Here is a 25,649-nt window from a genome sequence, read left to right on the forward strand (position 1 = left end):
GAAAGCCGGGTGTCCGAGAAGACAACAGACTAATGTCCTAGAGTACCATCTTATCGGGGTCTGGATGCTAGTTTCTTTTATAGAACAGAGAAGGGGAGGAGGTGAGGAAGTAAAGTAATAAGACCATAAGTCTTGCAAAACATCTCCTGGTTTGGCCAGCCTCGGGGAGGGGATGTGTTAATTTCTTCTTTCTTGCAGCCATTCACAGGTGAACAGGGTCAGGATGCTTCCCTGTGAGCTGAACAAAGGCACTTTAACATTTACACAGAGGGGCAGGGTTCCCAGAGGGAGGCCATTATGTATGCCAATACCTATAGACAACATCTTTTTAGTGATTATAGTAATAAAAAGCAATGGAGAGCAAAGGTTAAAAATAAAAGAAACGATTCAACATGGAGTCAGATTTTGTTCTTCCCTGTTACACAAGCAAACTCCTTCCTTGGGGCTGTTGTATTTGCTGTTCCCTCTGCCTGGAGCACTGTTCCTCCCAGATAGCCACATGTCTCACTATCTTCTTTCAGATCTTTCCTCAAATTTCCCCTTCATACTTCCTACCCCCTATCCTGGCTTTATTCTTCTCCCTAGCACTTATTACTAACTAATATACTATATATTTTCCATACATGTCTTGTCTATTTGGTGTTTCTTCATTAGTGTAACCTCCATGCAAACAGGGGTTTTGTCTGTTTTGTTCCCTGGTATATCCAGAGCCTAGAACAGTGCCTGGCAGACAGCAGGCCCTCAATAGATGAATGAATGAGTAGAGCAGTTCAAAGTTCAGACTCTACCCTAGAGATGATAACTCAGGAGGCCTGGATAGGGTCCAGGAAAGTACATGTGTACCGGGCGGTTCTAAAGGAGATAGTTGTAGGCCACATGTGAAGCAACATTTCTTAGAGAAAGAAAACCTTGGTTTTTGTCTGTATACAAGTCCCTTGACATCTGGGTAGAGAGCAGGAGGCTGAGGACTGAGGGGCTCAGGATCCCCGCCATCTTTCCTGTTTCTTTCCTGTGCTGAGACACGTCTCACATCTGGTGATTTGGCAGAGTGAAGCGAGTGTGTGCAGAAGGCAGAGATGTGGGTGGCCAGCTCCTTGGAGGACGCCTTACTGTCAGAGCCAAACTGCACTTCTGGGCAAAGTCCCAGGTGGAGGAAGCACGGTTCCTGCCATGGGACAGAGCCGTCAGGAAGCGGGAATCTGAACTTGGCAGGTACTGAGCTGGCACTGCACAGCAGCACTCCTTTTCCCAAAGTCCTGAGTGGACAGCCAGGTTCAGCAGTGCTGGTAAATGTTTAACAACAAGCTCTGAGGGGGAAAAAAATGCATGCGTGTCTATACAAACATAAGTTTATTATACATTTTGCAGATATAAAGAAGGGGCATCCCACAATTTGCAAATAATAATGAAATATAAAATACTCTGCTATAAATTACACATAGCTGATTAATTCTTTCTCAAAATTTTATTGCAGTTAAAAACACGTAACATGAGGGCTTCCCTGGTGGCACAGTGGTTGAGAGTCCACCTGCCGATGCAGAGGACACGGGTTCGTGCCCCGGTCCGGGAAGATCCCACATGCCGCGGAGCGGCTAGGCCCGTGAGCCATGGCCGCTGAGCCTGCGCATCCGGAGCCTGTCCTCCTCAACGGGAGAGGCCACAACAGTGAGAGGCCCGCGTACCGCAAAAAAAAACCAAAACAAAACAAAACAAAAAAAACACGTAACATGAGATGTATCCTCTTAAATTTTTCAGTGTACAACACAGCATTGTTATTTCTGGGCACAACTGTTGTACAGCTGATCTCTAGAACTTACTCCTCTTGCAAAACTGAAATTTTATAGTTGTTGATTAAAAACTCTCCATCTGAAAGAAAAAAACAAAAAAACAAAACTCTCCATCTCCTTTCCCACTGGCCCTGGCAACCACAGTTCTATTCTTTGCTTGCATGACTTTAACTATTTTAGGTGCCTCCTATAAGTGAGATCATGCAGTATTTGTCCTTCTGTGACTTGTTTATTTCACTTAGCATAATGTCCTCCAGGTTTATCCATGTTACTGCATATGGTAGGATTTGCTTCCTTTTTAAGGCTGAATAATATTCCGTTATATACACAGACCACATTTTCTTTATCCATTCATCCATTGATGCACATTTAGGCTGTTTCCACATCTTGGCTATTGTGACTAATACTGCAGTGAACATGGGTGATCTTCCCTTTGAGATCCTGATTTCAGTTCTTTGGGATAAATACTAGAAATGGGATTGCTGGATCATATGGTAGTTCTATTTTTAATTTTTTGTGGTATTTTCATGCTGTTTTCCATAGCAGCTGAACCATTTATATTCCCACCAACAGTGTATGAGGGTTGCAATTTTTCCACATCCTCACAAACACTTAACTGTCTTCTGATTTTTTGATAATAACCACCCTAACAGGAGTGAGGTAATATTTTTTGTGGTTGTGATTTGCATTTAGGGAGATGATTATTGATATTGAGCATCTTTTCGTATACCTATTGGCCATCTGTATGCCTTCTTCGGAAAAAAATGTATATTCAAATTCTTAACCCATTTTTTAATTGGGTTATTAGTTATTTTCTATTGGGTTGTAAGAGTTCCTTATATATTTTGGATATTAACCCCTTAAAAGATATATGGATTGCAAATATTTTCTCCCATTCCATAGGTTACCTTTTCACTCTATTGATTGATTCCTTTACTGTGCAATTAATTCTTATGGAATGCTTTTGTTGAATTTTGCCGAAATCTTGTTATCTATAGTCAACTTACGGCTACAGTTCAATCACGATTTCACAATATTTTGTAGTATTCACAACGTAACCACTGTAGATGTGACACACTTTTATGTTTAATCTGCATTATTAAAATTTTTATCACTTTCTAAAGTATGGACATCTAATCAACAAAACAAATCAATACTTGATTTGAAGCACTGGATGATTTCCATGGTACAAATACTCAACTGCAGCTGATTTCGAGCTATCAGTATGATGTCACTGAACAGAGTTGGGAGTTGGAAAGAGATGCCTGTTATGTAGTATTTTCACAGTATTTCTGTGACCGTATGCCAAGTACTGTATAGCATATATCTTATAGATAGATATACATATACGTATGTATGCATTTATATACTTCAAGAGTATAGAAAATAGTAAAATGTAAAATTATCTGGAAGCAATGAGTTTTGAATACTTATTACCTTTTAAGATGTAATTTAGGGCTTCCCTGGTGGTGCAGTGGTTGAGAGTCCGCCTGCTGATGCAGGGGACACGGGTTCGTGCCCCGGTCCAGGAGGATCCCACATGCCGCGGAGCGGCTGGGCCCGTGGGCCATGGCCGCTGAGCCTGTGCGTCCGGAGCCTGTGCTCCGCGAGGGGAGACGGCACAACAGTGAGGGGCCTGCGTACCACTAAAAAAAAAAAAATATGTAATTTAGTTCCTCATAAGTTTATGTGACTGAATTTTTTAGATTTTTATTGAGGTAACGTTTGTTTATAACATTATGTAAGTTTCATGTGTACAACATGATATTTCTACTTCTGTATGACGTATCATGTGTTCATCAAAATAAAAGTTTAGTTTCCATCTGTCACCATACAGTTGATCCCCTTTATCCATTTTGCCCTCCTTCTTCCCTGCCCCCTGCCCTTTCTCCTCTGGTAACCACTGCTTTGTATAACTTCATTTTTAATAAAGGCTGTACTTAACAGTCAGCTTGCAAAAATCCTGAACATTTAACCATCATCTCTTCTGAGCTCCAGTGCACACCAGACAGATTCAACGCTGGGATGGAAACCCCATTCACACAGTGAGAGCCTCCAGATCTTATGCACTTATAGGACCAGTGCAGGCTCACCTCAAAGCAGGCTAAGAGCCACAGTGCAGATTTGGAGGTTGGTAAATTGTATGGTCTGCAATATCCATATTCTTTCCATTCTATTTCTCACCCAGAGCTGGCCGTTCCTAAGCCTAGATAATGGGCATGGGGTTAGGGGCCCTCGGACTGGGTTCAAACATCAATGACAGATAAGGAAGCAGAGAGATCTTACTCTACAAGAGATGTGCTATTTCCTTCAGGTGAAGTGAAAGGAAAACTCAATAAAATTGTTGCACACCCACGAGTTTCTTTTAGGGATTTAAAAGACCATTTTGTTCTAAAATTCAGGTTTTCTCAGGATCATCTATCAAGAGGAAAGATGGCTCCAGACTTTGGTATCTGGAGAACAAATGATTGCTTGGGATTTGAAAGGAGAACATCAGAAATTCAAGGATGAATGGAATTAGCTTGACAAACAGGTTTTAATCTCGCAGTCAGGACAGGAATCCTGGGCTTGGAAGAGGAAGTGGGAAGACGGCACCTGGATCTGCAGAGTATCAGCCCTACTCTGGTAAAAGAGAAAGGAACAAATGCACCTCACCAATCCACTTGAAAAAGCATAGGGAAGCACCCGAGGGGAAGGGGGCTAGAAATCCAGAGGAAGTAGCATTTAGTTCTGCTGCAGGAATAATGGTGGGTAAAAGAAAATACTTTTAGTACTTTCAGAATAGATAAAGTTTACTGAAGAGTTAAAAGTTGAAGGACCCTCAAGCAGCCCTAGGTAGAGGTCCATGTGGCAAGGAATCGAGGCCTCTTGCAAACAGCCAGTGCCAACTTGCTGGCCGTGTGAATGAGGTGACCCATCTTGGAAGTGGACCCTCCAGCCCCATCGAACCTTCAGATGACAACACCTCCGGCTGACATCTCAACTGCAACCTCACAAGAGACCCCACACCAGAACCTCACAGCTAATCTGATCTCGAACTCTTGACTCACGGACACTTTTGAGATACAAATGTTTACTGTTAATTTTTTTTAAAAGCTAAGGAAAAGTACGGTTGGAAGATAAACTGTTCTTCCTGGGCTCCTGAGGGCAGAGCAGATTTAGGCTGGAGAATCGGCGAGGGGTGTCTCCAGTTTGGACAACTATGGGAACAGGACACACCTTTGGAGCAGAATGCGTGGGCCCAGGGAGTTCTAGAATAAGAAACAGATGCATCAGGTATACTGGGGATCCTGGTGATAATGGACAAGTAAAGGGATACAAATTTAAGACTGGGACTTTGGGGAGGGACAAAGCCAGGACATTTTATGGAAAAATTACCTTTTACAAATGCAAAGCGTGGGAATCCCCTGGCGGTCCAGTGGTTAGGACTCGGTGCTTTTTCACTGCCGTGGGCCCGGGTTTGATCCCTGGTTGGGGAACTAAAATCCCACAAGCTGCAAAGCACAGCCAAAAAAAACCCCAAAAGTATAAACGCAAGGTGTTCTGGTTGTAAGAGAGGGTGAGGGGTATGTTTCAAGCACCGCTCAATGAGGTCGGTCATGTGGCTTGGAGATCATTTCCTCCCAAACACTGCCCCCATTATCCTCTTATAGTGCATTTATCCCTGTTGAGTTTGATCTTTCTTTTTCCTCTGCTCTGCTTCTTGTCTGCCCCTCCCTGGTGCATGGCTGGTAATATGTGTTGGGTTCTGAGATATTATGTGAGTGAGTGGATCAGTGCTTATATTGTGAACTGCCAGGGAGATCCTGTTTGCTTCCAGGATGCTTGTGCTTTGGACCAGAGCAGGATTGTAACAGTCTTATTTGTCTTGTCCATTCTCTCAATCTGAGCTGTGTAGCATGGTAATCAGCAACCATAGGTAGGTATTTAAATTGAAATGAATTAAAATTAAATGTAATTTAAAATTCAGTTTCTCAGTCTCACTAGCTTCATTTCAAGCACTTAACAGCATTATGCTCAATGTTCTATATCAGTGTTTCCCCACCTTTTTTTCACTATTGCTTCCTCTAAAAGCCTTTTTAGACTTTTTTTGCCTAGTTGCCACCCCCATGAAATTTTAATAACACAGATGTATTATATGTATTTAAAATACATATATGTATATATGTGTTTCATATATAAAATCAGCAAGATTTTTTTGCCCCCCCCACCAAACCAGGAACCAATTTTTGTCCCCTTGGAGGCAGTAACACCCTCATCAAGAATGCACATGCTACATGAAAAGCTGCTCAACATCACTAATTATTAGAGAAATGCAAATCAAAACTACAATGAGGTTATCACCTCGCACCAGTTAGAATGGGCATCATCAGAAAATCTACCAACAACAAATGTTGGAGAGGGTGTGGAGAAAAGGGAACCCTCTTGCACTGTTAGGGGGAATGTAAATTGATACAGCCACTATGGAGAACAGTATGGAGGTTCCTTAAAAAACTAGAAATAGAATTACCATATGATCCAGCAATCCCACTACTGGGCATATACCCTGAGAAAACCACAATTCCAAAAGATACATGCACCCCAATGTTCACTGCAGCACTATTTACAATAGCCAGGTCATGGAAGCAACCTAAATGCCCATCGACAGACGAATGGATAAAGAAGACGTGGTACATATATACAATGGAATATTACTCAGCCATAAAAAGGAATGAAATTGGGTCATTTGTTGAGACATGGATGGATCTAGAGACTGTCATCAGAGTGAAGTAAGTCAGAAAGAGAAAAACAAATATCGCTTATTAACGCATATATGTGGAACCTAGAAAAATGGTACAGACGAACTGGTTTGCAGGGCAGAAATTGAGACACAGATGTGGAGAACAAACGTATGGACACCAAGGGGGGAAAGCAGCAGGGGAGTGGGGGTGGGGGGGTGATGAATTGGGCGATTGGGATTGACATGTATACACTGATGTGTATTAAATTGATGACTAATAACAACTGCTGTATAAAAAAAAAATGTGATCCAAAAAAAAAAGAATGCACGTACTATATGAAGCAGGGCCAAGATTAGGGTGAGGCACCTAATGTGCACCTAATGTGAGGCACATTTTCATGTTCAAAATTTAAGGAAGCACTCACTCCCAGGATTGTGCAAGTGAAGGGTCAGCATCTGAAAGTAAGAGCTTCCTTAAAGCATGCACCCTACATGCCTCACTTGTCTCATTCTAGTTCCAGTCCTGATATGAGCATTTCCCTTGTGAAAATTAATAAAGAGAAACCTCAGCTACTATGGAGAACAGTATGAATGTTCCTTAAAAAACTAAAAATAGAGCTACCATATGATCCAGCAATCCCACTCCTGGGAATATATCCGGAGAAAACTGTAATTCAAAAAGATACATGCACCTCAATGTTCACTGCAGCACTGTTTACAATAGCCAGGACATGGAAGCAACCTAAATGTCCATTGATGGATGAATGGATAAAGATGTGGTACATATATACAATGGAATATTACTCGGCCATAAAAAGGAATGAAATAATGTCTTTTGCAGCGACATGGATGGACCTAGAGATTGTCATACTGAGTGAAGTAAGTCTGACAGAGAAAGACAAATATCATATGATACCACTTACATGTGGAATCTAAAAATAAAATGGAACAAATGAACTTATTTACAAAATGGAAATAGTCACAGATGTAGAGAACAAACTTATGGTTACCAAAGGGAAAAGAGGGGGAGGGACAAATTGGGAGATTGGGATTGACATATACACACAACTATATGTAAAATAGATAACTAATAATAACCTACTGTATAGCACAGGGAACTCTATTCAATACTCTGTAATGACCTGTATGAGGAAAGAATCTAAAAAAGAGTGGATATATGTAAACGTATAACTGATTCACTTTGCTGTACAGCAGAAACTAACACAACATTGTATACTCCAATAAAAATAAATAAATAATAGAAACCTATTACAATGGAGTCAGGAGACCAAAGGGGGAGCTCTCATGCATGTACCATTCCACATCAATACAGATCCCAACAGGAAGACACTTACCTTGCATCCCCTGCAGGAAGTGACACTACTTTACTACCACCAGCAGGAGGAAGAAAGATCTCCTTGCCTGGCAAGAGGTCAGCCAATGAGAGACTGTCACAACTCAGCCAATGGAAAACCACTATACTTCAAGCCCCCAGCTTCCTCCAGTGGACATAACAGCCCCTCTCAACTTCCCCTTCTTCTATAAAAGAGTTTCCCGTCCTTTGCTTTACTAGACTTGCATGTGGTTCACCATATTTGCATGTCCCAAATTTCATTTCTTTGCTGTTCCCAAATAAACTTGTTTTGCTGGTAAAATAAGTGGCTATTTTCTTGTTTTAGGTTAACACCAGCACCACAGAATGTTCTATCAATCAGATTAGAATTTTAGAAAAGTGGAACCAAGAGAGATTTGGAATTAGAGAAAATCCACTTGGAAGAGCTGTAGCTTGCTTAGTCCATGAGCAGCATGTCCGGGCTGGAGGTGAGTCATTCTCAACCCTGACTGCCCATTAGAATCACCTGATAAGTTTTCAAAATCCTGGTGCCTGGGCCCTACCTGAAGCAATTAAGTCTAAGTCTCTAGGAATGGGGCTTCTTAAGCTCCCAGGTGATTCCAGTGTGTGGCCTGGACTGAAAGTCCCTGCTGTGACTGCAGAAGAATCCAAGTTCCAGCCAGTGAACCTGGGGTAGGGGGAGAGGGGGGGATTCCCTGCTGGCTTTTTTAAGTGGAAAAAGTGGAAAAGGAGCTTTAATTACTCTGTGGAAACAAGGGATTAAGTTGATAAAGAAAGATTTGGAGTGTGAAAAATGTGAAGTAGTGGCATGTCTAAGGATTTTACATCACAAGTGGTGCATGGTTTGGACTTTGTTTCGTATGTTAAACACTTGGGGGCCTGACTGGACGCTATAACCGAACACCACTGAGATGATAATTAACCCAGAGAGGCTCCTAGGTCCAGTGGAGTGTGGCCTTGAGGTTCATTTATTAACTTCCTTTCTGACATTTTTCAGCAGCTTCTGGGGCCAATGCCAAAGAGACATTTGGACACACACACATCTAAAGAGGATTAGTTTTATGCACTAAGACCTGGGTAGTGCAAGCCCCAGGGTGTTGGAGATGGGGTGTGTGTGTGTGTGTGTGTGTGTGTGTGTGTGTGTGTGTGTGTGTGTGTGTGTGTGTGTGTGTGTGTGTGTGTGTATTTTAGCGTGAAGCTGAGAGAGGCGAGAAGCTCTAGCATTCTCATGGTGCTTGTCTGTTTGGATTCTTATTTACGGGTTCCAATCTTGGTTCATTTCTCTTTGATCCCAGGTCACTGTGGGGTAGGAAAGGGTCCAAGCCTTCTTCTAGGTAAAGAACCAAGGGGGTTTCAGAGGGCGATGGGGGAAAAGGAAGATTGAAGTTGTTTATTTAGGCTTTACCACTCAAGGCAAGTCATGCGTTCTAGGCTCAGGTGCCCACCAGCCTAACTCGACAAGGGGATGACATTGGAGTCTTTGGCCAGAGCTGTCATTGTAATAATAACTAATTGCCCTGGCATTTTCCTCTAGGGAGTGGCAAGGTTAATCTAGCACTGTAGGCAAGAATTTAGGTGAAGGTTTATTTCTCAGCTTTCTCTTAATCATCTCCCCAGATACAGAACCAACAGGTATCCGTGGCCTTATATGCCTTAAGCTTGGAAGGGATTGTTAAGGAAATTAAGAGTTTGGACATTTACCCCGACACCAGCTCCCCCAAAATCTCATCCGCCCCATCACCTAAGCTCAAAACCTTAAGTCATCCTAGATGCCTCCCTTTCCATCAGATGCTGTGTTTTGTTTTTTGTTTGTTTGTTTTTTGGGGGTTTTTGGCCACGCTGTGCAGCTTGCATGATCTTAGTTCCCTGACCAGGGATCAAACCCACGCCCTCGGCAGTGAAAGCGTGGAGTCCTAACCACTGGACCGCCAGGGAATTCCCTCTATCAGATGCTTTAAAATATTTTGGTTATTGCTTCCTAAATACCTCTCCCTTCTCCATTTTTCTGCATCTCCCTTAACACCATATTACTTCCAGCTTCATATTACTTCATTTCTCTTCTGCACTCACAATAGTCTGTTTTATTTATTCTTTGAAACATTTTTAATTGCACACAACATGAATATATTATCATTTTTTAAAAATGTGAACAATACAGATAATCAAAACTTCAAAATTTAACCATGGTAATCAGCTGGGAGTGTTCTGTATATTTTCTATGCATATCAACCCAGAAAAATTTTTTTTTACTATTTTTTGTATGTTTTTTTAAAAAGCATTAAGGGTGCCATAAACGGTTTTGCTATTTCCTTCTTCCACTTAATATGTCTTGGAGATTTGCCATGTCAGTATATTCAGAACCACCTTATTGGGACTGCTACATAGTGTTCCATGGTGTGACAGGCTCCCTCTAAGATGACCTGTTTCCTTGTATTCACAGCCTGGTATAATCTCCTCTGTGGATATACCATATTTTATGTAACAGTTCCCCTTGTCATATTTTTTTTAAAACTGGGATCCTGTTCAAAGCAATCACTTAAGCTTCTTCCAGAAATACTTTTTAAAACAGAAATCTAATCATGTTACTCTGCTTCAAAACTTCAGTGTGACGTAATTATGGAGATTCTAGGAAGATGACAAACTGGGTGAACATCCCCAGTCCCTCCCCTTTGCGATCTGTTTTTGCAGCAGCATAAATACCAAAATAAGAGTTCTGATGGAAACTGGACAGTGTGTGAGGCCAGGAGTTGTTCTGAGAGTTCTCCTTCCTGGGCTGAGGGAAAGATTTTATGGCTCCCTGAGAAGAGATGTATGATAGACTCTGGGGTGCCCTGGGAGGTCCTTAGTGGGATTGCCCCATCTTGCTGATCCCAGTAGACTGAAATGAAAATATCTAGTTGTTCTGATTTTATCTCAGTTTGAGTGATTAAAAAAAAAACAAAAAACAACATTTGGACCCAGAGGTTTGAGAGTCTAGCCACCACCTCCTGAACCCCCTATGGAGGAAAGAGCATTTATGAGCTCATTTCCCACCAACACACAAAAAGGAAAGCTATTTTAAAATGATAAAAATTATTTACCCAAAACTAGTAGCAACTATAATATAAAGCTGAAGTCATTTCTGTCATAATCATCATTCTTGGCATTACTTTGGAGACCTTAACTAATGTGATACACCAATTATTAATTCTTAAATAAATATTGAAAAAAGAGACAAAAATTACATTATTTTCATGTGATATAATTATATATTTAGGAAATCTAAAGGATTCTACCAAAACTATTTGAAGTAATTAAACTTTGGTAAGGTGAATGATAGTAGTTAAAAATACAAAAATAAATAAAATTTTCTTCATGCCAGCAATAAACAGTAAGACATGAAACATAACCTCAATTGTGGTGAATAGAATAACATCCTCCCCCAAAGATGTCCACATGCTAATCTTCAAAACGTGTGAATATGTTGCATTAAATGACAGAAGGAACATTGCAGATGTGATTAAGTTAAGGACCTGGAAATGAAGTGATTATTCAATTATCCAGGTGAGCCCAATGTAATCATGGCCCCTTATAAGAGGCAAGAAGAGTTAGGGAAGAGTAGGCGATCTGAAGATGAAAGCAGACATAGGAATGACTCAAGAGAGGGGCCATGAGCCAAGGAATGCAGGTGGCCTCTGACAGCAGGTAAAGGGAAGGAAATGGACCCCCTCCTAGAGCTTCCAGAAGGAACACAGCTCTGCTGACAGCAGATTTTATGACTTCTGACCTCCAGAACTGTAAGATAATACATTTGTGTTGTTTTAAGCCACTAAATTTGTGGTAATTTGTTACAGCAGCAATAGAAAACTAATACATCATTTATACCAGTGACAAGAATTGTAAAATGCCTATGAACAAATTATCCATAGAAAGTACATGATCTAGGGCTTCCCTGGTGGCACAGTGGTTAAGAATATGCCTGCCAATGCAGGGGACACGGGTTTGAGCCCTGGTCTGGGAAGATCCCACATGCCACGAAGCAACTAAGCCCGTGCGCCACAACTACTGAGCCTGTGCTCTAGAGCCCGCGAACTGCAACTACTGAGCCCGCATGCTGCAACTAATGAAGCCCATACGTCTAGAGCCCGTGCTCCACAACAAGAGAAGCCACCACAATGAGAAGCCTGAGCACCGTAAAAAAGAGTAGCCCCTGCTTGCTGCAACTAGAGAAAGCCCGCGCGCAGCAACGAAGACCCAACGCAGCCAAATAAATAAATAAATAAAAAAGAAAGTACATGATCTACATGAAGAGAACTAAATTCTTATTGAAGGGAATAGACCTGAATAGCTGGAGAGAAATATTACATTCCTGGGTAGGAAAACTTGGTATTGATATCTTAAAATGTCCATCCTTCACAAACTAATATATTACTTTAAGGGAGTTGCAATCAGGATTGTCAATCTTTCACCAACTAATATATAATTTTGAGTTGTAATCAGAATTTTAGGTGGAAGACAAGGGGAGTAAGTAGCTAAAATTATTTTAAATTTTGAATGGAAAAAATAAGAATCTGAGAATAGCCAAGAAAAAGCATGAAGTGGTGGGAATTACCTTAACAGATACTAAAATTTATAAGAAAATTATTGAATGCAAAATAGCACCATACACTACATCAAAAGACAAATGGAGTTTTGATAGTGTACTATAGTTACATAAGATGCTACCCTTGGCAGAAGTGGGGTGAAGGGTACATAGGACTCTGTACCCTTTCACAACTTCATGTTAGTCTCTAAATATTTCCAAATAAAATGTTTTCTTTAAAAAAATACAAATGATAATCTGGGATAAAAGGGAACCTTTGTAAAACGTACATATAAAGATTAACAATTACTAATATTCAAAGAGCTCTTACCAAGTGATTTAAAAAAAGACAACTGAATAGAAAAATAAGCAGGCAATTCACATATGGGAATGTACAAATTGTCGACAAACATAAGATGCTCAACGTCTGTAGAAGTCCAGGAAATGCAAATTAAACCAATGCAGCCTTTTTTTCACTCATTATATTTACCAAAATTTACAAGTGGAAGAGTGATAATGTCCAGTTCCGGCTGACAGCATTGAGGAATAGGAATTTCTACAACCTATTAGAAAAATAATCTGGACACATCCATTATAAGTAAAAATGCAAACATCCATTGACCCAGATATCCTGCTTTTGAGAATCTGTTTTACTGAAATGAAAGCCCCAGTATACCCAGACTCATCTTGAGGACGCATACTGCAATATTTTTGTAATTGCTGAAAACGGAAAACAACGTGTCCACCAGTAACAGAATGGTTGAATAAATAAATGAGTTAAATCTAACTCATCTGGAGGGATGTCCATATATTGTTAAGGGAAAAAAGCAAGTTGCAGGATAAGTTGCAGCTGGCCTTCTGCAGCCTTGCGCTCTGCATTGGCAGATTCAACCAACCCTGAACTGAAGATATTTGGGGGAAAAAAATTTCAGAAAGTTCCAAAAAGCAAAACTTGAATTTGCCTCGCACAAGCAACTATTTACATAGCATTTACATTGTTTTAGGTATTATAAGTAATCTAGAGATGATTTAAAGTATATGGGAGAATATGCATAGGTTATATGCAAATACTACACTATTTTACATAAGGAACTTGAACACCCTTGGATTTTGCTATCCACAGGAGCCCTAGAACAAATTCCCCCATACTAAGGGATGACTGTATACCTTTTTTGCAATCCAGGTGAGCTCAAATAAGCAAACCAACCAACCCTCAAATACAGAAAGGTATGTCAGGATACCCTCCTGATTACTAGCCCTGGCTACCTCCCATATAGGAGAGAACCGAAATCGTGACCTTTTTTTTCTTTTACATCATTAACTCTTTAAAATAAGCATGTATCATTTGAATTCTTAAAAATCTAATAAAATTTAAAATGTCTCCCAATTACCCTGAAAGGGCAAACTCTTCAACTTGACGTATAAGGCCTCCATGGTCTAACCCCTGCCACTTCTTTGGCGTCATCTCCCTCCATATCCCTTCCACAGTCAATGTTTCAGCCACACCAAACTACAATACACTAACTACTTAGAGTTTCTTAAATATGACATCTGTGTCTTATCTCTGAACCTCTGCACACTCCTCCTGAAAAACTATTCTTTATCTTTTCCACCTGGTGAACTCTTACTCATTCTTCAAGACCCAGCTTAAATGACCCCACCCCACTCTGTTTGTACCTCAGTGACAACATTTGTACTTTATTGCAATTGTCTGTGTCTATATGTGTGTGCATATATGTTGTGTCATCCTTCACTGTGCTTGATTGGCATACAAAAAGTTTTTAATGCTTGTTGAATGAATTGAAATTAATCAAATTAGTGTTTTATATCATCTGTGTTTTTTGACCTAACAAAAGCATCGTTCAGGCTATGTTTTAATGATGTGTTTTTGATGGGCCAATGTGGGTACAACATTTTATAAATAAGCTAATACAGTTTGATGGAATATTTTGTCAAAAGTTGAGACACTTGGGCTTCCCTGGTGGCGCAGTGGTTGAGAGTCCACCTGCCAATGCAGGAGACACGGGTTCGTGCCCCGGTCCGGGAGGATTCCACATGCCGCGGGGCGGCTGGGCCCGTGAGCCATGGCCGCTGGGCCTGTGCATCCAGAGCCTGTGCTCCGCAACGGGAGAGGCCACAACAGTGAGAGGCCCGCGTACCGCAAAAAAAAAAAAAAAAAAAGTTGAGACACTTGCAATGACAATTTTCCAACAGCTAGAATTCATTTTTAATTTGGGATAAATTCCTGAATAGGGAATAAAATAAAAAAGAAGTAATCCCACTTCTTTTTCTTTCTCCCAAAGGATGTGTAAGATCAGTCTTGGGACTATTTGCACTTGGATCCATTCCCAGCCCTTCCCTTCCTCTCCTCTGCGTTGCAGAAGGGCTGACCCCTGAAGCCTGCATCTCCAGGCTCTTGTTCCTCCTGGCTGCCAGCTGAGCTCAGCTGATGTCCAGCCCTAGTGGGAGATTGGAGGGCAGAGAGAAGAGAGAAGCCAGGGTATTTCCCCCCCTCTCTGCCTCAATCAACTCCAGCTGCTCTGTGCCTCTAAGCCTCCATGGGACACTGCTGCCCTTATTCCTCTTCCATTGGGTGATCTGGTTACCCTGGGCCCCATTTATACGGCCTCCTCCCTTTGTCTCTACAGCCTCTGATAGTAGTGACTCCCTGCTGTTGCTAATCTCTGGATTACTCCATGTACCAGTTTGCTTTTGTTCTGAAACAAACTGCTTCAAAACTTAATGGCTGGACTTCCCTGGTGGTACAGTGGTTAAGAATCCGCCTGCCAACGCAGGGGACACGGGTTTGATCCCTGGTCCTGGGAGATCCCACAGCCGCGGAGCAACTAAGCCTGGGCGCCACAGCTACTGAAGCCCGCACGCCTAGAGCACACTGTGCTCTGCAGCAAGAGAAGCCAGCGCAATGAGAAGCCCATGCACCGCAATGAAGAGTAGCCCCCGCTCGCCGCAACTAAAAAAGAAAGCCCACGCGCAGCAACGAAGACCCAACGCAGCCAAAAATTTTAAAGAAAAGTAATGGCTAAAACAACCACCATTATTTGTAGCTCACAAAGCATGAGGTAGCAATTTAGACTGGGATCAGCTGGGCAATTCTTCCGCCGGTCTTGGCTGGGCACACTCACACGGCCCAAATCAACAGCGGGCTCCACTTTGGGAGCTGGCTGGCTGTCATCTGGGGCAATGGTGGGTCCACGTGCCTCTCATCATCCAACAGCCTAGCCCAGATATATTCAGTTGGCAGCTGGTTCCAAGAAAGAGAAGGGAAATAGGAAAGACCTCTTGAGGCCCAAGCTTGGAACTTACACAATGTTGCTTTTTCCCAAAGCAAGTCGCGAGACCTGCCTCGATTCAATACGTAAAGAAATAGACTCCATTTCTAAATGGGAGAGAAAAAACCATTTTTGAAATCAACCACGCCTTACCGTTACCTTCTCCATCACCTGTATAACCAAGCCCCTGCATAAATTTCCTCTGTGATAAGTACTGGAAGTCATTATAGTTTCCCTAGTTAGACTTGGTGTGTATGTTTGAATGTGCTTGAAAGATAAGGGTTAAGGAAAACAGGAAACATCTGTTCCTAATGGGCTCCCCTTGGATTTGAAGGTTTCTGTTATAAACATCACCTGCCCAGGCTTCTTTATAATTAGTCAACATGACAATATAGATGAATCACAAATTCAACAGAGATGAACTGAGTGTCTACCATGTGGCAGGCATGATGCTGGGCATGATGGGCCGTGGCAGGAGTGCGGGACAGTACACAGAGTGAGTAAGGCGTGGTGCCTGCCTTACGGGAGCTAATATGTGGTGTCTGAAGAGCCAGGCACACAGCAAGTGGTATACAGGGTTTGGTAAGATGATGAGGATGCCCACTACCATGGTGATGCAGTTCATAATCTAGTGAGGGAGATAAATATTTAATGAGAGTTTTTTGGTCTGTCTCTACAACCTAGAAAGTAAGCTCCATGAAGGCTAAACTCTCATATATTGTCACACACCACTATATCTCCATTGCCTAACAAAAGACCAGCACCCAATAACTGGTGAATAAATATGTATCAAGTGTAGGAGTGTGGGCTTCCCTGGTGGCGCAGTGGTTGAGAGTCCGCCTGCCGATGCAGGGGACGCGGGTTCGTGCCCCGGTCCGGGAAGATCCCACATGCCACGGAGTGGCTGGGCCCGTGAGCCATGGCCGCTGAGCCTGCACGTCCGGAGCCTGTGCTCCGCAATGGGAGAGGCCACAGCAGTGAGAGGCCCGCGTACCACAAAAAAAAAAAAAAGTGTAGGAGTGAAAGGTGTATACACAATGCTAACAGAACATAGACGAGAAAGAGGTTAATTCTGAGAACAGGGCAAACAATGCCAATGACGGGGAAAGCTTCATAAAAACAGATGATTTCTAAAATTTATAACTGAGATAGAGTACTCAAAATTTGGCAGCAGAGAAGGGGACTGAAAGGAAAAGCAAAGGACCAGCATGAAGAATATCAAGGAGAATTGGAGGGTGGGCTACCTCCCCTGCGGGTGACGGAGGTGCCCCCTCCTAGTCATCCCGGTGTTATCATCAGCCATGTGCACACCGTTGGATGGAGGTCGTTGGCATTGTTTCTCTGAACCCATCTCACTGAATATTCAGAAAGTGATCTGAGGCCTGAACTGCTCAGATTTGGCAAAGGAAGACTCTACTGTCCTCCAGGCTGTTGTGAAGAGTCCCCATCCACCCACCCCCACCCCGGTATAGCTGGGGGCAGCTCTGCGTGGATGGTTATAATGTGAATTTGGGCAAATTTCTCCTCCTGGTTTGGGTGTTTTTGAACATATGCCCAGAGGCTGCTGCAATAAATCCCTTTTTAGAATCTAAACAAACACACAGGGAATGGGGGGAAAAGCCAGAGGCAATGGAAATGCCTCCCGGGGGAGCTTGGTTGACAGGGAAGACATCTGGACCAGAGGAGGAAAGGGATCCTGGCAAGGGTCAGAGCGCTCAAAGACCTTCACCTGAGCTTCCCTGGTGGCGCAGGGGTTGAGAGCCCGCCTGCCGATGCAGGAGACACGGGTTCGTGCCCTGATCCGGGAAGATCCCACATGCCGCGGAGCGACTGGGCCCGTGAGCCATGGCCGCTGAGCCTGCGCGTCCGGAGCCTGTGCTCCGCAACGGGAGAGGCCACAACAGTGAGAGGCCCGTGTAACGCAAAAAAAAAAAAGAAAAGACCTTCAACAAGCCACCCTCTGCTTCTCCAGCAGGGAAATAAGCCAAACCACTCTTTTTTTCTGTCTGGGACTCCAGAGAAGGCCAAATAAAGCTCCCTACAGGACAGCTCTCTTTACCCAGGAGGAGAGCCTGCAACCCCTCCTTCTGTAGTAAATCAGACAGGACGTGAGATCATTTAGAGGAAGGGAAAATTTAGTGGTCCTTGCTGTTGTACTGGTGCTTCAAGTTCAAGGTAATTCAGAGCTTTAAGTTCTCAACCTTGGGGCTTAAACCCTACAGTGATGCTCAACTTCTCTTCCACCTCCATGCTGCCAAACCCTACAGTGTTCCTAACCCACCGCCCTTCGGGTTTCCTGTAGGTTAGAGGAGATTTCTGGTCTCATATCAGGAGATTGAAAATCAGAGACGGATAAAAGTGAGAGAGCTCGTGAACAGTACAGAGAACGCAGTGAAGCAAGGATGGCCTCGTTGGCCAACACTGCCCTGCCCGGAATATTGGGTAAGTTTTCTGTGGGCGGGCAGGCAGCTTCCCCAGGCAGCTCCTGGTTTATTTGTGTGTTTATTTACATGAGATGATTTCTAAAGCAGATGGCCTTCCTTTCCTCTCAGAAGAGATGGCTGCAAGACTGTTATGTCTATTTCATATATAGTGCCCAGCTGATACTCACTTCCTTAGTGTTCTTGCAAAAGCAAGAAGAGGCAACCATGGCAAAGGGATACCTTGAATAGGAAATGACCTGGAAGCGAGAAAACCTCATTTGTGGATTTTTTTATGCAAGAAAATCTCCTAGGAGCTCTCTTTTTTTCTTTTTTAGAATAAAGAGATAAAAACTATTCAAGGACAGATTAAGAGATATGAAAGCTAGATATTTGATATTCACAAAATGTATGTAATAGCTATTTCAGATGGAGAGAACAGAAAAACCAGAATTGCAGCATTCAGCAATTTAGCACAGATTTTATGAGAACAGACTTCAAAATCAGAGATACCCAGGCTTGAATCTGAGCTCTGGTATTTTTAACTGTGTAAACTTGGACAATTTTCCACTTCCTCCAGGGGATCCTCCCTGTCTCCTGTCTCCCTCTCTTCACCAGCCTGATGGGGCCATGGTAGGCCTATTATCCCAGGATCCCCAAAGACCTTGTAGGTTATGTTAAGGCATTCACTCTTCTATCTAGAAGAGAATAGGGAGCCACCAAAGTGTTGCCAGCCAGGAAAGATGAGATCAAATATGCTGGTAGGTCTGGGGTTCAGAGAATTATGAACAGTAACAAGCAGCTTACTTGGGACACAGATGACCCTTGCTCAACAAACAGTGGCCTCATCCTACCTCCCCAGGGGACCTCCAGTAATTCCCTATGGTAGTTTTTTCCAGAATGGGGCATGACTATCACTAGGGGCTCTAAGGATAATTTTAGTGGCATATAACCACATATTTTTCAAAGATTAACATATTTATTTCAAAGGGGATTCAAAAATAAAACTTGCATTCTAACCACCCCCCTTAAAAAAAAAAAAACTTGGACAATTTTCTTAAACTCCCTATTTCAGTTTTTTTCTCCTTTTTTAAATAAATTGAGTTATAATAGTATGGACTTTAAGGGGTGGTAGGAAAATTATGTGAGGTGATTGATGTTTGCAAAATAATTAGCATGAAGTTAACATGCAATAAACAGTCAATAAATGTCACCCACTATGGGCTGAATTATGTCCCCCCCACCCAAACCCATGTGTTGAAGCTCTAAACCAGTCCCTCAGCATGACTATATTTGGGCCTTTGATGAAGTAATTAGGCTAACATGAGACCATTAGGTTGGCCCTAATCCAATCTCACTAGCGTCCTTATAAGAAGAGGAAATTTGGATACACAGACACCAGAACTGTCTGTGCACAGAGGAAAGGCCACGTGAAGACACAGCAAGTAGGCATCCATCTACAAGTCAAGGAGAGAGGCCTCAGGAGAAACCAAACCTGCTGACACCTTGATCTTGGACCACTCACCTCCAGAACTGTGAGAAATAAAGTTTCTATTGTTTAAACCACCCAGCCTGTGGTATGTTGTTATGGCAGCCTGAGCAGACTAATACATCCCCTATTGTTATTATTTTAAAATCCAGATGCTGAGAAGCAAGGTGCCCTTGGTTTTCCATACTGATAAAGGCTCCCAGGCCAATTGTGCTGAGGAAGCCAAAATCCACACTCCTTCCAGCCCTGTCACGTGGACTGACCAGCTGCAGAGACCACCACGGTATGACTCAGGCCTTCTCTGGTTTCTGTGCAGGGTGCAGATCTCTATAGACCAGCTAATGATTGCTATGAGTCAACGGCAGGGAAATCCCTGAGATTTGGAGACCTGCTCCACTCCCCAGCCCCCAGCTCTTTTGCGGCTGCTGAGAGCATGTCACCCCCCAAATAATGAGGTTCTCCCTCGGTTTCCAAGTCATTGTGATTGCCCTCCCATCACCCTCTAGAAGGTCAGAAAGTCAGATTTCACCAAAGGCTGCCACAGATGTGGTTTCAATATAGTCCCTTCAGAAGCCCACAATTAAAACCTAATTATATATCTTTGCCAATTAGTGAAGGAGGCGCCATTTCCAGTGACGGCAGAGTCCCCCCAAATCCATAATCCCTCTCCCCTGCTTCCCCAACGCACTTTCCTTCAGTGGCATTATGCCATGATTTGTAATTTTGGAAAAGTTACCAAACCTCTGATCCTGATGAATTATCTATCGATACAAGATGGTGTTAACAACACCTGTTGTTAGAAGGATCCTGAGAGGTCATTAATTCAGCCGATATTTATTGAGTGACCTACTGTACATTCATTCTTTCATTTAGCAAATATTTACTGAACGCCTGCTACATATCAACTGAATAATATCTAGAAGGCTGCAGTTTACCTTCTCAGAGAGAGATCAAGAACAAGTAGGCAGGGACTTCCCTGGTGCCGCAGTGGTTAAGACTGCACGCTCCTGATGCCGGGGGCCCGAGTTCAATCCCTGGTCAGGGAACTGGATCCCCCATGTTGCAACTAAGAGTTTGCATGCCACAACTAGACCCAGCATAACCAAATAAACAAATAAATAAATAAATAAAAGAACAAGTAGACAAACAAGATGACTTCAGACGATGATGTGCTACACAGGAAACAAATGCAGTAATGAGATGGAAACTAAACAAGAGGTGGGTTAGAGGTGTGATGTCATAGAAGGCTTGCAAAGGGAACTGCAGGTGCAGGGGTTCTGGAAAGAGACATGCATTTATTGAACAGAAAAGAACAGAAGGAAGGGCAGTAGGAGGAATGAGAGGAGGTCCAGGAGAGCCTGGAGAGGTGGCCAGAGGCCAGATCACACAGGGTTATCCAGGACATAGAAAGTATGATCTTTCCATGATGAAAAGTACAGAAAATTCTTTGATCCACACAGACCAAAGAACTAAAAGACCAGTAACTTAAGCTGGATTAAGACAGCAGAGACCAGATCAGTCAGGGCCTCCCTGGTTATGGTCAGATATTTGAATTTATTCAGAATCGAATGCAGTGGTCCTTAACATTGACTATACATTGGAACCACCGAGGAAATTTAACTAATGCTGATGTCTGAGCCCCACCCCACTAATTCTGATATAATCTGTCTGGGGTGCAGCCTGGGCAGTTGGGGTTTTTTTTAAAGCTCTCCAGTGATTCTAATGGGCAGCCAAGGTGGAGCCTGCTGGATGAAGAAGCCACTGGGGGAAAGTTTCAAGTAAGAGAGTAACATGGTCTGAATTCTCTTTAAGAGAGATCACGCTGGCTGACTTATGAATATATAACGCTCCCATGACAGTGCTCTGATGTTTTCTTCCTTCCCTCTCATATCCTTTCTATCTTTTAGAAACTTGGAATTGCTGAACTCTGCAGAGAGAAAGCCCAACCAGATACTGAGAGAGAAGACTCTCACTGGCTCTGCCTCCAGCTAGAGAATTTTTCCTTTCTCTGCTTCTGGAATTGTCCATCCATCTCCCACGCCCCCCACCTCCCAGCCTGCAGCCTCATCTCCTGTGTTTTTCAGATCAAAACTATGCACCATCGTTGACAGCCCTGAGGACCCCCAGCCCCCAGCAGAGCAGCTCCAAGGAAGAGTCAGAAGCAACTTAGTGAGTTTATTTTGATGAAATACAATAATTATCATGCTTAGCAGCTGTTGCTATTTAAAATAAGAAAAACCTGGGCTTGAATTTAAACTGTTTGGTAAAGCATGTGCCCCACCAATCTGGTCCAACGAAATCAGACATTATGAAATCCACAGAAGAACTGGAGCTTGTTACAGGAAGTTAAGATGCAAATCATATTTTGTTTCAAATGAGCCCGATGAATGCATAATTTTCCACAAAGAAATACTTTTGTGTCAGGATCCTTTTGCCAAGAACCGAAGTTCTTGGGCTGCAGCTGTTAGCAGTGTCTGATTGTCCATTTCAAACCTCAGGCAGTTCTGCTTTTCTAAGGAGGATTTGGAGCAAAAACAGGAAGAGGGCAGAGCTGCTCTTGTCAGTTGTCTTCCAGAATATTCTCTATGAGATCTGCCTGTGCTTCCCAGACAACCAGACTTGTCCTCAGAATTTCCAGAGACTAGACACCAAGATGAATCAATAGCTACTCCCAACATAATATCCATTCAGAAGGGGTTTTTTTTTCCCCTCCCTTTCCCCCAGCACCTTCTCTGAGATCAGGGTCATTAATTCTATTTGTAAGGAGTCTTTTGATTTCAAGTGGCAGAAACCGAATTCAGATTCAATAAACACTCAAATTAGGCAGGAGAGGAATTATTTGTTCTTGCAACCGCAAAGTCCAAACATGACTTTGCTTCAGGCCCACTGGATGCAGGTTGAGGGGAACCAGAGAAGAAACTGGTTGCAGACAAGTGAAAGGACTTATGAGCGGCTCTGGGGGCCCAGCATCTGTTGCCATGGATTTGCAAGGCATCAGTGTTCAAGTTGTGTGATTTTCTCCAGAGGAGATGCAGAAATGCCTCACTGAGGGATTTGAATTGAGTTTGGCTTGACAGGTATGATAAAAAGATAGACATGGATAAGTACAAGGGAAATAATCATTCAGATGACCACCCCCGAGATGGGTCAGAGCTGAGAAGGGATGAAGAGACATCAGACGGGGGCCGGTGGACTGGAGAGAATGAGGCCCCAGAAGTCACTCCAAGGTAGAAGAATAGCTGTTGTGGGAGGGATGGGAACAAAAGCCCTGGGAGGATAGAAAGATGATGGAGACCAAAAGCCCTGGGAGGATAGAAAGATGATGGAGACCAAGAGGTGTGATGAGGGCAAATCATGTCATGAATGTTTACCATCTCCCACCCACACCCACCCCCATTTTCCAAGGAGGGGAGGATTCTTTGATTGTTTGATCTGCTGATGGGGCAATGGATGAAGACACAGAATACATTAAGAATCTTACTCAAGGGCATTTTAAAAAGATGTAGGGGGCTTCCCTCGTGGCGCAGTGGTTGAGAGTCCGCCTGCCGCTGCAGGGGACGCGGGTTCGTGCCCCGGTCCGGGAAGATCCCACGTGCCGCGGAGCGGCTGGGCCCGTGAGCCATGGTCACTGAGCCTGCGCGTCCCGAGCCTGTGCTCCGCAGCGGGAGAGGCCATAACAGTGAGAGACCCGCGTACCGCAAAAAAAAAAAAAAGGAATGTTATCTCCTAAGGAGGTCTGGTTAATACAGACACACACTAAAGGGGAGAGAGGAGGCCCAAAAGGGCAAAGAAACATTTATGTTTAAATTTTTCATCTAGCCATAAAATATGAATTTTCTTTCATCACAGGGTTAAACTATTTCATTGTTTGTTACCTATTTATGTGCACACCACGAAATCTATGTCCTTTGCTGATTTTTCATATTTGGATATAACTGAGATTTTCTTTGAATTGGAAGACTATTTTTGATATTAAAGTGTTTTTCCTACAGTGCCTTCTGCCTTTTCATTTTGTTTAACACATATTTGATTCACAGATACTTGAAGAATAATGTAATGAAATCAACCATTTCCTTCCCAATTTCTTCCATTATTTTTATGTTTATCAAGGTTATCCTTGTTTCCTTGTAATTTTTCTAAACTCTGTTTTGAATTTTTATGTAGTAAAACCCAAGGGCATTCTCCTTTACGGGTTTTCTTCTTGCTGTTATGCTCAAAAAAGCCTTTCCTCCTCCCTAGGGTCTGATAAAATAATCACACACATTTTCTCATAGTTCTTTTGTGATTTCATTTTATGATTAATTTTTCTTGAATAAATTAAGATGAATAACATTTTATTACAAAAATAATATCTGTGACATAATATATATCTATTATATGATATTTAGGAAAGATATAAATGGCATATGACCCCAATCATGAGGTTATTCAAACACTCCTTTAGCATTTTCTATTAAAGTGCATATATTAACTTTTTTTTTTTTTTTTTTTTTTTTTTTTGTGGTACGCGGGCCTCTCACTGTTTTGGCCTCTCCCGTATGCGGAGCACAGGCTCCAGACGTGCAGGCTCCGCGGCATGTGGGATCTTCCCGGACCGGGGCACGAACCCGTGTCCCCTGCATTGGCAGGCGGACTCTCAACCACTGCGCCACCAGGGAAGCCCTATTAACTTTTAAAATAATCCATTTGGGGCTTCTTAACGCCCCATGTTAATGTTCAATATTCTTTTTTTTTTTAATTAATTAATTTTTGGGGCTATGCCCCGTGACTTGCAGGAACTTAGTTCCCCAACCAGGGATTGAACACCAGCCCCCTGCAGTAGAAGCTAGGAGTCCTAACCACTGAACCTCCAGGGAAATCCCAATGTTCAACATTTTTATTTTGATAGACAAAGCCCTTCTTCAGTTTGGTCCTGTGTAAGAAATATATTTGGACTTCCCTGGCGGTCCATTGATTAAGACTCTGCACTTCCACTGCAGGGGGCATGGATTTGATCCCTGGTCAGGGTAAGATCCTGCATGCTGGGCAGCACACAGCGTAGCCAAAAAAAAAAAGAAATATAAATATAGCTGGTCTTGGTCCCCAGTCCCAGCACAAAGCTCCTAAAACTTCTGGAACTTCCTGAGTGATAGGAATGGCTTTTGTCATTCATAAGGAGCCTGTTTAAGCACACCTTGGTTTATACTGACAAGGTGATTTAGGGTGTGGCCCCTAGATAGCCTCAGGGTGGGGTTGGTTACCTGAAAGACCAAGTGATTAGATGGCTGGGACTTTCAGCCCCACCCACTGACCTCTGGGAAGGGAGCCGGAGGGGGGCTGCAAATTAAACACTATAAAAACTCTTGGACAATGAGATTTGAAGAGCTTCCTGGTTGGCAAATGCGTCCACATTTGGCTGTGGGAAGATCAGGACTCTTCCAGACCTTGCTCTGTGTACTTCTTCACCTGGCTGCTCATCTGTATTATTTATAATATCCTTTATAATAAACTGGTAAACAATAAAATAAGCTACAAGGATATATTGTCAGCACAGGGAATATAGCCAATATTTTATGATAACTGTAAATGGAGTACAAACTTGAAAAATTGTGAGTCATTATGTTGTACACCTGCAACTTAAATGACATCATAAATCAACTACACCTCAATAAAAAATAAATAAGTATACTGGTAAACCACAGTAAATGTTTCCTGAGTCCTGTGAGCCACTCTAGCAAATAATCAAACCTGAGGAAGGGGTCTGGGAACCTCCAATTTATAACCAATCAGAAGCACAAGTGACAACCTGGACTTGTGACAGATGTGTGAAGTGGGGGCAATCTTATGGGAATAAGCTCTTAACTTGTGGGATTTGATGCTATCTCCAGGAAGACAGTGTAAGAATTTAATCAAATTTGTAGGAAACCCAGTCAATGTCCGCTGAGGATTGAAGAACTGCTTGGTGGTGTTGGGAAAAACACACATCAGAAGTCCCTCCTTACTTCTCTCACATCTAGATACGTCTGCATCCATTTTCTGACCTACTTAT

General features: G+C 42.7%; 1 long non-coding RNA gene across 1 annotated transcript in view; it reads right to left on the reverse strand.

Annotated features, from left to right (window-relative positions):
- Positions 1 to 25,649, reverse strand: part of LOC132438806 (uncharacterized) — a 92,207-nt gene that overhangs the window by 49,626 nt on the left and 16,932 nt on the right. The window contains exon 2 of the long non-coding RNA XR_009522225.1: positions 3,225 to 3,433. This is a non-coding gene — a long non-coding RNA (uncharacterized lncRNA). The remainder of the gene's footprint in view (positions 1 to 3,224; positions 3,434 to 25,649) is intronic.

Source organism: Delphinus delphis, chromosome 15, assembly GCF_949987515.2.
Source record: "Delphinus delphis chromosome 15, mDelDel1.2, whole genome shotgun sequence".
In the NCBI taxonomy this organism is placed as follows: Eukaryota; Metazoa; Chordata; class Mammalia; order Artiodactyla; family Delphinidae; genus Delphinus; species Delphinus delphis.